Consider the following 12,932-nt stretch of genomic DNA (forward strand, 5'->3'; position numbering starts at 1 on the left):
CCATTCCTATTTTCACTTATACTAGGGACCTCAGTTCTTAATTATACTTTCTTTTGCTACATAAGTCAGCTTTGCATTCACATCCCATAACAATAAGATATGATCCCTTGCATTTGAACTGTGAAAGCACTGACTCTTTTCTCCCAAAATACATTCCTATCTTCTTTAGTCCTCTTATTACTTGGTACACGGGTACCAACAGTTATTCACATCTCATTTTCTGCTTTAAAGACAAAAAAATACAAAGGAATTCTAACAGCAATAGTCCACTGAGTCTTTTTGAGGCTGTTTATGATAGAGGAAGAGATATGAGTCTCACTGAATTGTTTGGGAAAGCTGTAGAAATAAAGTTTGGTTTATGAGAGGGCAAACACTAAGGAAGGAGGAGCACTGCTGCTGAAGCAGGAGTTGTAGGAATGGATGCAACATGTTAGGAATTGAGTTCCCGGCCATTGTAGGTAAAAAAAAGAAGGTGGATTGCCAGAGATGGGTGGTAACTGGTACTTAGGTACTTATGCACCAGGCCATGAGGAGAAAGATGATGATGTTAAAGTGTTTTGGGTGCAGCTGAGTGAGTGTGGCAGTAGGTTTGATATATACATACATACAAGTAGGGTTGTCGGCGGAGGGAGCAAAAGGGGAAGCAGTAACAGGTGATGAAGTGAAGAGAGGGAGTGAGTATTTTGAAGCATTGTTGAATGTGTTTGATGAAAGGGTGGCAGATGTAGGGATGGTATGCAAAGTGAGACTTGGAGAGTGGTTTGGTGAAGTGAGATGAGGTGGTGAAAGCCTTATGTAGGATGAAATATGGCAATGTGGCTGGAGTGGGTGGGGGTGACTGTGTTATTGATTGGATAGTTTAGATTTTCAGTGCATGTATTGATCATGGTGAGGTGTGTGAGGATTGGCAGAATGCATGCATAGTGCCAGTTTATAATGGCACAAGGGATAGATGTGTGTGTTCCAATGACAGAGGTATCCATCTGTTGAGTGTATCAGGTAGGTGGTATTGGAGGGTAATGCCTAAGAAAGTGAAGGCAAGTACAGAGCACCAGATTAGGGACCAAGAGTATGGTTTTAGCATTGGTAGAGGATGCGTGGATCAAGTGTTTTCATAGAAGTGTGTATTGAGAAATACTTGGAGAAACTGATGGATATGTTTGTGGCATTAATGGATCTGGAGAAGACATGATAGGTTTGATTGAGATGCTTTGTGGAAGGTCATTAGAATATATGGTGTGGGAGGAAAGTGGCTAGAAGCAGCAAAAAGTTTTTATCAAGGGCGTAAGGCATATGATCCCTCCCACTGTTCATACACCACTTCTGCCCCATTAGGGCTGTCTGACCACAGTCATATTGCTGTTAATTCTAATTAGGTACACCCATTCTCTGCCCTCTCCTCAAAATACCTACTGTGGCACTTTGGATGAGCTCATATGTTGTCCCTCCACAGCTTCTGTATTGACCTTCCTTGGAATGGGTACTGCTTCTATAGTTGGGATGCTTCTTATTGTGCTAAACACATAGCAAAGGTCATCTTGGCTAGGATGGAGGTATACATCCCATCTTCTAAATCGTTCTTTCCTCAGTCATGGCTCCATCACCTTCAATTTATGTATGCTGTCTGCATTAATCATGTCTTAAGCCAACCTTTTCCATTACTCCACCACTCTTATATTATAAAAATATTTCTTTACATCTTTATTTACAAGTTTCTTATCTAATTCTAGGTTGTGTCCTTTATTTAGCTCTATCCCTGCATCTCTGAAAGAGCTGTCTAGTGTCCACTTAGTCAGTCTTTTAAAAAATCTTAATGGTTGTGATCAAGTTACCTCTCTGTGTTTTCTTTTCCATGGTCAGTAAAGTTAAAACCTCCAGCCTTTCCTTGTAGCTTAGCTTTCTTAATTCTGGTACCATCTCCTCTAGACCTCCTGTATGAGCTCTTTATGATTCTCTAGTTGCAGTTACCAAACTTATGAACCTCATTCTAGTTTTGGCCTTTTGTCAGCTATGAATAGTTTGTTACACATTTTCTTACCCGTATACTTGAAAGCTGTTCTGATATTTGTCAGCAGAAAGTTTGTCTCTTTAATTATGCTCCTCTTATGGGCCTCTGGCTACAGGTTCGGTACTTCCCAAGTACTTAATGCAGACAGAATCCTGAAGCTTATTTCCTGCTCAATGATAATCATATTGAGGTCATCTTTTGCCTTGTCCCATCCTCATTACTTTGCATTTGTTCGATTTGAATCTCAATGGCTGTTTCAGGCCATCTTTGTTGTCTTTTTAGGTACCCTTGTAAGTTAATGCAATTTTACTCACTTTTTACATCCTCCATGTTTGCATATCCCACCAATATATTCAGGTAGGATTCTATACCTTCAGGCATGTCATTGATATAGAGCAAGGAGAGTAATGGTACCAGAACCAAACCCTGAGGCACACCAATGGTCACCTTAGCCCATTTGGAAAAGGCTTCTTTAACATGCATCCTTTATTCCCTCCCACTTGAATAATCTTCTATCATTTGTAGGAATTTCCCCCATTATTCATGCTTGGTGATCCACCATCTTAATCAGCCTCTTATTTGGTATAGTGTCAAATGTCTTCTAGCATTTCAGATACAGACAGCCATTCCACCCTGCCTTCTCTTTTGTACAGGACAGCTCACTCTCTCTTAAAACTCTATGAGGTTAGTTGCACATGACCTTCTCTCCTTAAACCCATGCTGTCTCTCACTTAGGAAGTATCCCTATCAATGAAAATCATCCACTTGCTTTCTAATAATATTTTACCAGCAGTAGCAGGTGGAACCCACTGCCACTGCTGTTATGTAATGGTGATAAGTGACAGGCAGCCACTGATCGGGGAGGTACTACTGCCTGGGTTTTGGGAGGGATAATGGCAGCAGCGAGTGAGTCAGCACTGCAGCATTTGTTACTTACCCTTGTCAGGCCCAGATGGCTCTAAATCTTACCTTGTCTCAACCATTTGTGGGTTGTTGGCATCTACCACCATTCCTATACTTTTACTCATACACAATACTTGACACCACGTAAGCACAGCCTTAATCGTTTCTGCTCCGAGGGTGGAGTTCATGTTCACCAAAATACAAAAACACCTATTATTTGTTTTATGGATATTGAATCTTCTAACTTTAATGCCATCTGACTCAAAATCTATCTGTCCTCTGTTACCTTGCTTTCGTCTTTTATCTATTTCCTTCCCAATTCCTCCAGCCATGTATAACTCTTCAACTATTTAACTTCTTGCCATGAAGCCCTGCTCTCTTCTCATCCACACACTGAGGTCCTACAAGTAGGGGGTTTCAGTGTCCATCACAAAGATTATGTTAGGCTCTAACTGGGACAATCCTGGTGGAGCCAAGGCCTTTTCTTTTCCTCTCAGTAATCTGGAATAATCGATTAAGCATCCTACCTAAATTTCCAACCAATACAGCTACTCTTCTAATGTGCTTGACTCCTTTGCTACCTCTGAACCCTCCCACTACGCATTTCTGCCCCTTAGGGTCCTCTGACCACAATCTTACAAATGGTTACTACTGATTGGGCACATCCCTTCTCTGTTCACATCCTTCCCTCAAATCACCAACTTTGGCACTTTGGGAGATTCAGTGGTTATCCCTGTGCAGCTTCTGTACTGACTTTCTTTACGATGGGTACTGCTTCTGTTCTAAGGATGCCTCATGTTGTGTTGAACACTATCTTGGCTGGGATGGAGGCCAACATCCAATCATCTTGTAAAACGTTTTTCCTCAAATCATTGCTTGATCGTTCCTGCTCTGGTGCCTGTTGTATCAGGGATGGTTCATAATGTACCAAGAAAATAATTCCTTCCCCAGAAGCCTACTCTGCTTTCAATTCAGCTTGGAATTATTGCAAAGCTGCCCTTATTTTCTTCCCCAGAAACCTCAGAAACCTACTTTGCTTTCAATTCAGCTCGGAATCATTGCAAAGCTGGTCTTTGAAGAGTCAAGTGCACTTTCATAAAGAGAAAATGTGATGGCTTGACTTGTGGTGACAAATCTTGTTTAGTCCTTAACCAAAAGCCAAAAGCATCTCCAAGAACTTCGTAATTGAACCTTTCCTCCTCTTTCCCAACCTGATCAATATTTTGCTATCTCTCCAACTTATAAAACTGTTCCCTTTTGTACCTTGTTTTCCTCTAACTCATTTCTGGTTTGGTTCACATTCTAATCTCCACTCCCATTTCATCCCTCTGAACCCATGGCATCTCCTATATTCTCCTCATGGTGGGTCTTCCACGTACTTTTCCAGACAAGGTGTATGGTTCAGATGGCATACTCCCTCATGTTTTAAGGGACTGTGCTTCTGCTAACACCATTCCCTGCTAAACTGTTCCACATTGGTCGAAAAACTTAAGACTTTTCCTTCAACCTGGAGGCACACAAGTTCAGTTCATCCCCAAGAAAGGAGGTCATTCTAACCGCTCCAACCGTCAGCTTATAGTTCTAATACCTTCAACTGTCACCCCATTGCTCTCATTTTTGTTATCCAAAGCCTTTGAAACTTTCGTAAGCTCTCACTTTCTCAAACATTAAGAATCCCATTCTTTTATGTCAGTGCACAGGTATGGATTTTGTAGTGCTAGGTCACCTGGTAGTGTGTACTGTGTTACTCACCTCTGTTCCTTCTCTCTTAGGGATTTTGGTGAAACTTTTGTTGTAGCTCTCAACGTCTCCAGAGCATTTGACAGGTGTGGTGTAAATCATAGCTTCGTAAATTCCCTTCCTTTGCTTTCACTGCCTCTCTCTGTCCTCAAATGTATTGTTTACTCTCAGGCTGCTTCATCCCATAAGTGGTGTTTGTCTGGGTTCTTTCCTTACAACTACTCCCTTTCTTCTCTCAATAAATGATCTCTCTTCTGCTTTCAACCATATTTGCTCTTATGCTGATGATTCCACTTTACATACTTCAACTCACTTTTCCTCTCCTCCTTTTAATACTTTTCATTTCTCATATTGATCATATTTCCTCTCTCAGAATCTGGGAGCATCATATAGATACCATGATAATTTTTCACATCTACAGGGGTTTTATTCACCCATGTATGGAATGCTACAAACACATTTAGAGTGGTTTATCCTCAATCATTCTATTAGCTAGAGTAGAGTCAGAAGCCTTCAGTCACATCAATTCTCCTGTCATCACCTCTCTTCAGCCTTTGCTTTCTCTATGCTGCAATGTTGTTGTTCTTCCTCTATCATGTAGCTGTTATTTTGGCTATTAATCTCATGAACTGTTTGCATATGCCCACCAAAGTTTGGACGTGTGGCGCATGTTTGGCTCTTACTTCCCATAGCTTCCTTGTAGAGACTGACCACTTGAAGACTGGCTATGATGATGCCTCCTTCCCTAGAACAGCAAGCTGTGGAATTTTCTTCCATTGTTTTTTCGTCCTCATATAACTTTTCTTCTGTTAAGAGTCACTCTTACAAACACACTTGCAGAGCCCTGATGAATTTCTTGTTTCTTTCTCTATAGACTTTTCCTTTCACCTGAGATGAGCTTGATAAGGACATGTATGCTTTTGCCATATCGTTGAAAAAAAATTTCAGTAAGACCATACATAGATATTATGTTCGCCCTTTTTCCATACACTTTCCATTCCCTTAGCACTATGCCTCCCTACGCTGACATCTTGAACAGTATTTCAAGTGGTTTATTTAGTGTATTTGCACACATTATTAGCACATATGATGAAATTCATCAGGACCATGAGTCTTGTATTGATCAAGCCTTTTTGATATCCTGTAAATCTTTTTTAGTTATCTCAATGATTTTCATAACCTCCTCCTCAGTCCATTTCGTTGGTGATGGGACTATAGTGCCTTTCACTTTAAAAATACTTTTGAATTCGTTCAATTTCTCACATATTCTTATATCAACCTCTACAATTTTTCCTGCTGAATCCCTTAGTCAGATTAGCTGATCCCTAACTGACAACTGACTCATGATGTATATCTTGAAAAGTTTTGTATTTTCACTTGCTTTCTCCAGAGTATTATATTCAAAGTTTCTTTGTTCCTCTTTTCGTATAGTCGTTCTGTTCTTTTACATCTTGCAAATGCTGGCTGACTGGAATGCTATGTTTGCCTCAACTCATCTTGAAGGTTCTCTGCTTTAACATTTTTTATTAAACCATTCCTTCCTCTTTCTTATTGTTCCGTCTTTATTCCAGGCTTGGGGCTACCCATACTTCTACATCACTATACATTTCACAGAGCCTCTCAACATACAGCCCTGGTTCCTGGATAATGAATTCCATTTCCCAATCTACTTTACCATAGAAGTTATTAAGGTTTCCTTAGATTCCGTGATTACCTCTTATCTTTGTTTCCTGTCTCACCCATACTTTTTTAATGTCCTTACTAAATATTCAGACTTGAGCATTACATGATCACTTCTTCTAAATGATATATCACATATAATTTGCTCATTCTCCATGCTGCTAGTATGAGTAAAGATAAAATCTATTAATGATGGTGTATCAGTCCCTCTCATCCAAGTGTGCTCTGAGACATGTCAGTGATGGAAATTTTCTTGTATACTCTGAAATTGTGTCTTCGTGAGTCCCAAGCACCATGGGAATGCAAATTCCCTCAGTCTTTCTCTTCAGAACTGAAATTGGCATTATCCATGTTTTACCATTTCTAAGAAGTGGGTGTTTCACTGTTCTTGTACCATCCTGATTGTTCCTTCATAGTTATGATTGTATATTTGTTTTGGTTTGTTGCATTTCTTTGGAGGATTATATGATAATAACACTACTATGCTCTTCTTCACTACAGTTACTGAGGACGTTACGTTCCTGACTCAATTTTCCAAGTGTAACTCTTGTGGATGGTTTATGCCATGCCTGAAACAACTTACGTTAGCACCAAGATACAGAACCATACTCAGTCTGAACATGATTTAGACGATATTCAGTGAAGTATAGGAAATGGTCCCATACTGAAACATAATGATGGTGATTTAGCCCCTGCAGGAGTGAAATAGGGTGGACTGAAGTTATCCAGATCACCTCTGAATTATGTGACACAGCAAAAATTGTCATATCACAGGTAATGGAGACTCTGTTTATTAAATTAACATTGATAAATGTAGCAGTAAGGGAGACCCACAGACTTGGTTATAACCACTTGTTTCTGGCTGGTATCAAATCTCATGAACACCTTTGATTTAACAAGACTGATAGTCTTACATCCTGAACTCCAATAATCATCTTGAATGATCCTTCCAGACATACTGGAATGCTAACACTTTTGAATGATCAGGTAGCAGTAAACACAAACTAATTATTTTTTCCAGCTGATGAGACAAAAACTTAATGATGTTTTGCTGATATGATTTAGATGTGCATGGTGATAAGTACATAAATACCTCAAATTGTGTTGAAGTACTTTATTTTTAATGTGAATCACCTTTGCTATTAGCTTTGTTCTAGTACTACCAGCACTTCTGCCACCCTCTTGCCACCAACTCTACAATTTATACCACCACTTTTTAAACAATTTTCCACAACCTCTGCAGCCACCTGCTCCTTCCATTATGCAACCACTTTTGCCACCACCCTTGCCACCAACTCACCAACCATTTGTGCCAGCACCACTACCACAACATTTGTCGATATCTTTGCCACCATTTTTATCACTTCATTTATATATGTGCCTCCCTCCGTTGCCACAGACACTACCACCATCTCTGCCACCCCTTGCCAGCACCTCTGCCACCTTCTTTGCCATCCCCTTTGCTACCTCATATAACTGCCACTTCGTCACCACTTCTGCATTCATCTTTGCCGTCACTCTTGCCACCACTGCTGCCATTATCTTTGTTACCGCCAACTTTGCCAACTTCTCCACCACTACCAGCTGCGTAATAATTTGTGCCACCACTTTTGAGAACTCCTCTGCAACCATCTCACCTTCCCACTTTCCAGTGACTACTACCACCTCTACAGCCAATAATATAATTACATTTGTCATCACCACTGCCATCATCTTTACCACCACTTTCACTATTTCTGTCACGATCTTGCAATCTTTGCCACGACCACCTCTACCATCATCTTTGTCACCACCAGTAAGACCACCTTTGCCAACCCCTCCACCACCTTTGGCACCATCTTTACCACTACTATCACCGTTGCAGCCAATTATGCCACTACCTCTGCCATCCCCACATATGATATATCTGGCTCCACCTCTACCGGACAGGAGAGAGATGCTTAGGACGGGAGTCAGGAAGGACAGCAGAGAGAGGCTTGGGACGAGAGTCAGGCTGGACAGGAGAGAGAAGCTTGGGACGAGAGTCAGGCAGGACAGGAGAGAGAGGCTTGGGACGAGAGTCAGGCTGGACAGGAGAGAGAGGCTTGGGACGAGAGTCAGGCAGGACAGCAGAGAGAGGCTTGGCATGGTGGGTGAGGTAGGGATATCATATGTGGTGTATGAGGTACAGAGATCCTACATGGTGTGTGAGGTAGAAAGATCCTACATGGTGTATGAGGTAGAGAGATCCTACATGGTGTATGAGGTAGAGAGATCCTACAAGGTGTGTGAGGTAGAGAGATCCTATATGGTGTATAAGGTAGAGACCCTACATGGTGTGTGAGGTAGAGATCCTACATGTTGTGTGAGGTAGAGAGACCCTACATGGTGTATGAGGTAGAGAGATCCTACATGGTGTGTGAGGTAGAGAGATCCTACATGGTGTGTAAGGTAGAGAGATCATACATGTTGTGTGAGGTAGACAGACCCTACATGGTGTGTGAGGTAGAGAGATCATACATGGTGTGTGAGGTAGAGAGATCCTACATGGTGTGTGAGGTAGAGAGATACGTAAAGTTAGTATAATTTTTCTCATTCCAAGCCTTAAGTTGAGAAATGTCCTGGTTAAAGTGAATTATTTATCGTTATAAAAGGAAATAATATATGAAATGTAAAATAGAAATACTTAAGATAATAGATATCATACAAACATTAATATTTGTGATTATTCCTTTTTAACAATATAAAAAATGCCAAAAAAATATACATCCTTTTTATATATACATACATACATGCATATATATATATATATATATATATATATATATATATATATATATATATATATATATATATATATATATATATATATATATATTCATTGATCGTTATTAAAAGAAATAGAAAATAGATAGAGATAATGAAAATAGTATAATATTATATAAACATTAATTTTTGTAGATAGGTTTTTTTGAACTTAAAGTTTTAAAAAAATGCGAAAGAAAAGCACACATCCTTCTGTTATATGTATATAAAGAAATCAATCCTGAGTCAATGGCCGGTGCACATAACGAACAGTAATGTCGGGGTGCGTCGCTATAAAATCCTTAACCAGTGTGTTTGTGTCAGTTGGAGGCAGCTGTTGGACTTGCAGGGGTTGTATTCTGCGATGCACATTCTGGGATCTCACCTCCCGTGCCATGATGGCTGCCCGACGCCTCTCGAAGGCGTACTGCAAGTGTTTCAGAACTACCTCCAGTTTGGGTCGTGCTTCAGGATCATATCTTGTGGCCTCTCTAATTGTAGATACCACGCGTAAGCGGCGTCTCTTATAAACTATTTGAAGTATTCTAATAAGGAGGACGGCATATGAGAACACATCAGACTTTCTTGTGCTAGGTTGGCCACGCTTCACCTCAGGAGCCATCCATGGGTAATCCTCAGGATCGCTCTCGAGTTCATTAGTCATGTCCTCGAAACATGCAAGTCCCAGATCGATGATGTTCACTCTGGGTGACTGCGGATCGCCGCTCACCACCACATTGTTAGGCTTTAGGTCATTGTGGATGAGTCCTTTGCGGTGTATTTCAAGAAGCCTTTGTCCAACCATCAGTCCCAGTTGCAGGAGATCGTAGCCATCTGGTCCTTTGCCTTTAATGATATCCTGGAGAGTGTATTGGCCGCAGTAGGTCATCAAGATGGCTGGTGGTTCCTCGGAATAAGCCAACAACATTGGGACTCCTCCAGCTCCTTCCAGCAAAACCATGTATTGGCTCTCTCGCATGAGACGCTCATCCTCAGAAAAGTGAGACACCTTCAGAACGGCCAGTTCGTCATGCCACTTGACGAGGTAGGCAGTCCCGTTCCCCCCTTCGCCCAAGGTGGCCAGGCTTTCGGAAACAAGCAGTTCCAATGCTTTTCGGTCGATCTGAGTCATGTTGAGAGGAAAGCCTTTGGTTTTGTGATGGGTATCAGCAGAAATTTACCACTCTCAATGTGCAGGTCCGTGGATGTGATTTCGATGCCTAAGTTGTTTCGTTGCCTACTGATCTTACGCTATATCCTGGATATGCAGAAAATCATAGTTAACTCCTCAGGTAATTGAGTTATATATATATATATATATATATATATATATATATATATATATATATATATATATATATATATATATATATATATATATATATGTATATATATATATATATATATATATATATATGTATATATATATATATATATATATATATATATATATATATATATATATATATATATATATATGTATATATATATATATATATATATATATATATATATATATATATATATATATATATATATATATATATATATATATATATATATATATATATATATATATATATATATATATATATATATATATATATATATATATATATCATTAAACTCTATGGCCGTGATTTCTTCCAGCTCAAGAGCAGTAAATATGGTGGACAATTCAGTTTATGGTGAAGATACCTAATTCTGTATTGTATATATCATATTGCACTCTATTCACTAACGTGTATCTTCACTACTAGCTTATTTTCACTTAATTATATCTTCACTATACCCTCTTCTTCACCACACCGTTATTTCTACCATACCATCATCATTGTACGCCCTGATGTTCACTAAAAGTAGTTCTTATCTTCACTACATAATCATTTTGAATAAACTTTACTATTTAATAACCCTTATCTCTACTACATTCGTATCTTCACTACATTCTTTTCTTCACTACAGCCTATCTTGACAATATCCTTATCATCACTACTCTTCTTCGCTACACTCTCATCTTAACATCATCTTTCTGTTTACCGAACTTAGTTCAAAGTCTGACTTGAACGTAGCTTTGGAAAGTTTGTGTTCCTCATTGTGTTACCTCCTTATTATCATTGTAAAGGCAATTGTCACCACTCCCTAACTAAACCCTCATCGTCACTACACTCTCATCATTATCATTACTTCTTGATGTTGAATACAAAATCTTAACATATACATTTATCTTCACTACAGAATAATTTTCATTGCACCTTAATCTTCATTACTCCTTGTTTCAGCTACATCCGTATCTTCCATTCATTCTTATATCTTATATTAGTTACATCTTTACAATATCTTTATATCTTCTCTGTTCCGTCTCTTGGAAAATTGAAAATGAGAGTAAAGGATTTCCGGCCTTCTGCTCCCTCCCCTTTTAGTCGCCTTGTACGCCACGCAGGGAATACGAGGCAAGTATACTTTCTTCCCTATCCCCAGGGATAACAGCATCTGGTGTTCCCAGACGGTCACCCATCCAAGTACTTACCAGACCCAACGTTGCTTAACTTCCCTGATCGGACGATATATATATAAATAAAAATGGAAGCGCCGGGGTTTGAACCCGGGTCCTCTCGCATGCCAAGCGAGTGCTCTACCACTGAGCTACGCCCCCAAGAACATATTTTGTGACATAGTATTATATGAAGTACTGAGATTACCACGGCAAAATAGTGTTTGACCGACCGTTGCAGACTAGCCGGCAAAATAACCACAGGGTAAATCTCCATGTTGCTGTCGTGTTTTCCTCTCAATTTTCCACGAAGAAATGAGTTTTGATTTTTTATTGTCGTTGCAATAGACTGGAACTAAGCAATAGACTGGAACTAAGTAATAGACTGGAACTAAGCTGACCTGGTATGAGGTCAGAGCCCTCATTATCATCCCTGCTAACTACCGGAAGCAGATTAAGTCGTTCCACAACCGATGTCCGGCCCATGTTAACTCTGATGTGCCCAGCAGTTGGAGGAGGATCGCCAGAAGCTTCTGGAAGATTTCAAGGACGTCTTGGTGGACCTGACCCTTTCAGATAAGGTCGAAAACCCCAATTTATTGTGAAGATCTTCACTATAACGTTGGACGAAGGTACTGAATGTTGCACACATGTGATGCGGACAAAATGAAAAAAGAAAAAAACAAAAATTATGTCTGGTGTGGGTCTCGAACCCACGACCTTGAGTGTGTAAGACTCACGCTCTACCACTGAGCTAACCAGACAATAGAAAATACGTCTGTTTCTTCAATTTGAATTAATGAAAATCTTTGCGAGGCAGCGTTTAGAAAAGAGAGATGTCTTTGACGAAATTTACTTGTTTGGTTCCTTCTTCTGTTCCTCATTATCGAAAGTAAACATACTGAAGGGTATATATATATATATATATATATATATATATATATATATATATATATATATATATATATATATATATATATATATATATATATATATATACATATATATATGTATATATATATTTTTTTTTTTTTTGCTTTGTCGCTGTCTCCCGCGTTTGCGAGGTAGCGCAAGGAAACATATGCAAGAGTTTTGGAAAGAGGGGCAAGTATGAAGTCTGTTGGGGATGAGAGAGCTTGGGAAGTGAGTCAGTTGTTGTTCGCTGATGATACAGCGCTGGTGGCTGATTCATGTGAGAAACTGCAGAAGCTGGTGACTGAGTTTGGTAAAGTGTGTGAAAGAAGAAAGTTAAGAGTAAATGTGAATAAGAGCAAGGTTATTAGGTACAGTAGGGTTGAGGGTCAAGTCAATTGGGAGGTGAGT

At 39.5% G+C, this 12,932-nt stretch overlaps 1 non-coding gene across 1 annotated transcript; it reads right to left on the reverse strand.

Moving 5' to 3' along the window:
- Positions 1–12,301: 12,301 nt before the first annotated feature.
- TRNAV-UAC (transfer RNA valine (anticodon UAC)) lies at positions 12,302–12,373 on the reverse strand. Its single transcript has one exon. It is a non-coding gene; the product is annotated as a tRNA-Val (tRNA).
- Positions 12,374–12,932: the final 559 nt, after the last annotated feature.

The sequence above is a fragment of the Panulirus ornatus genome, chromosome 12, assembly GCF_036320965.1.
Source record: "Panulirus ornatus isolate Po-2019 chromosome 12, ASM3632096v1, whole genome shotgun sequence".
In the NCBI taxonomy this organism is placed as follows: Eukaryota; Metazoa; Arthropoda; class Malacostraca; order Decapoda; family Palinuridae; genus Panulirus; species Panulirus ornatus.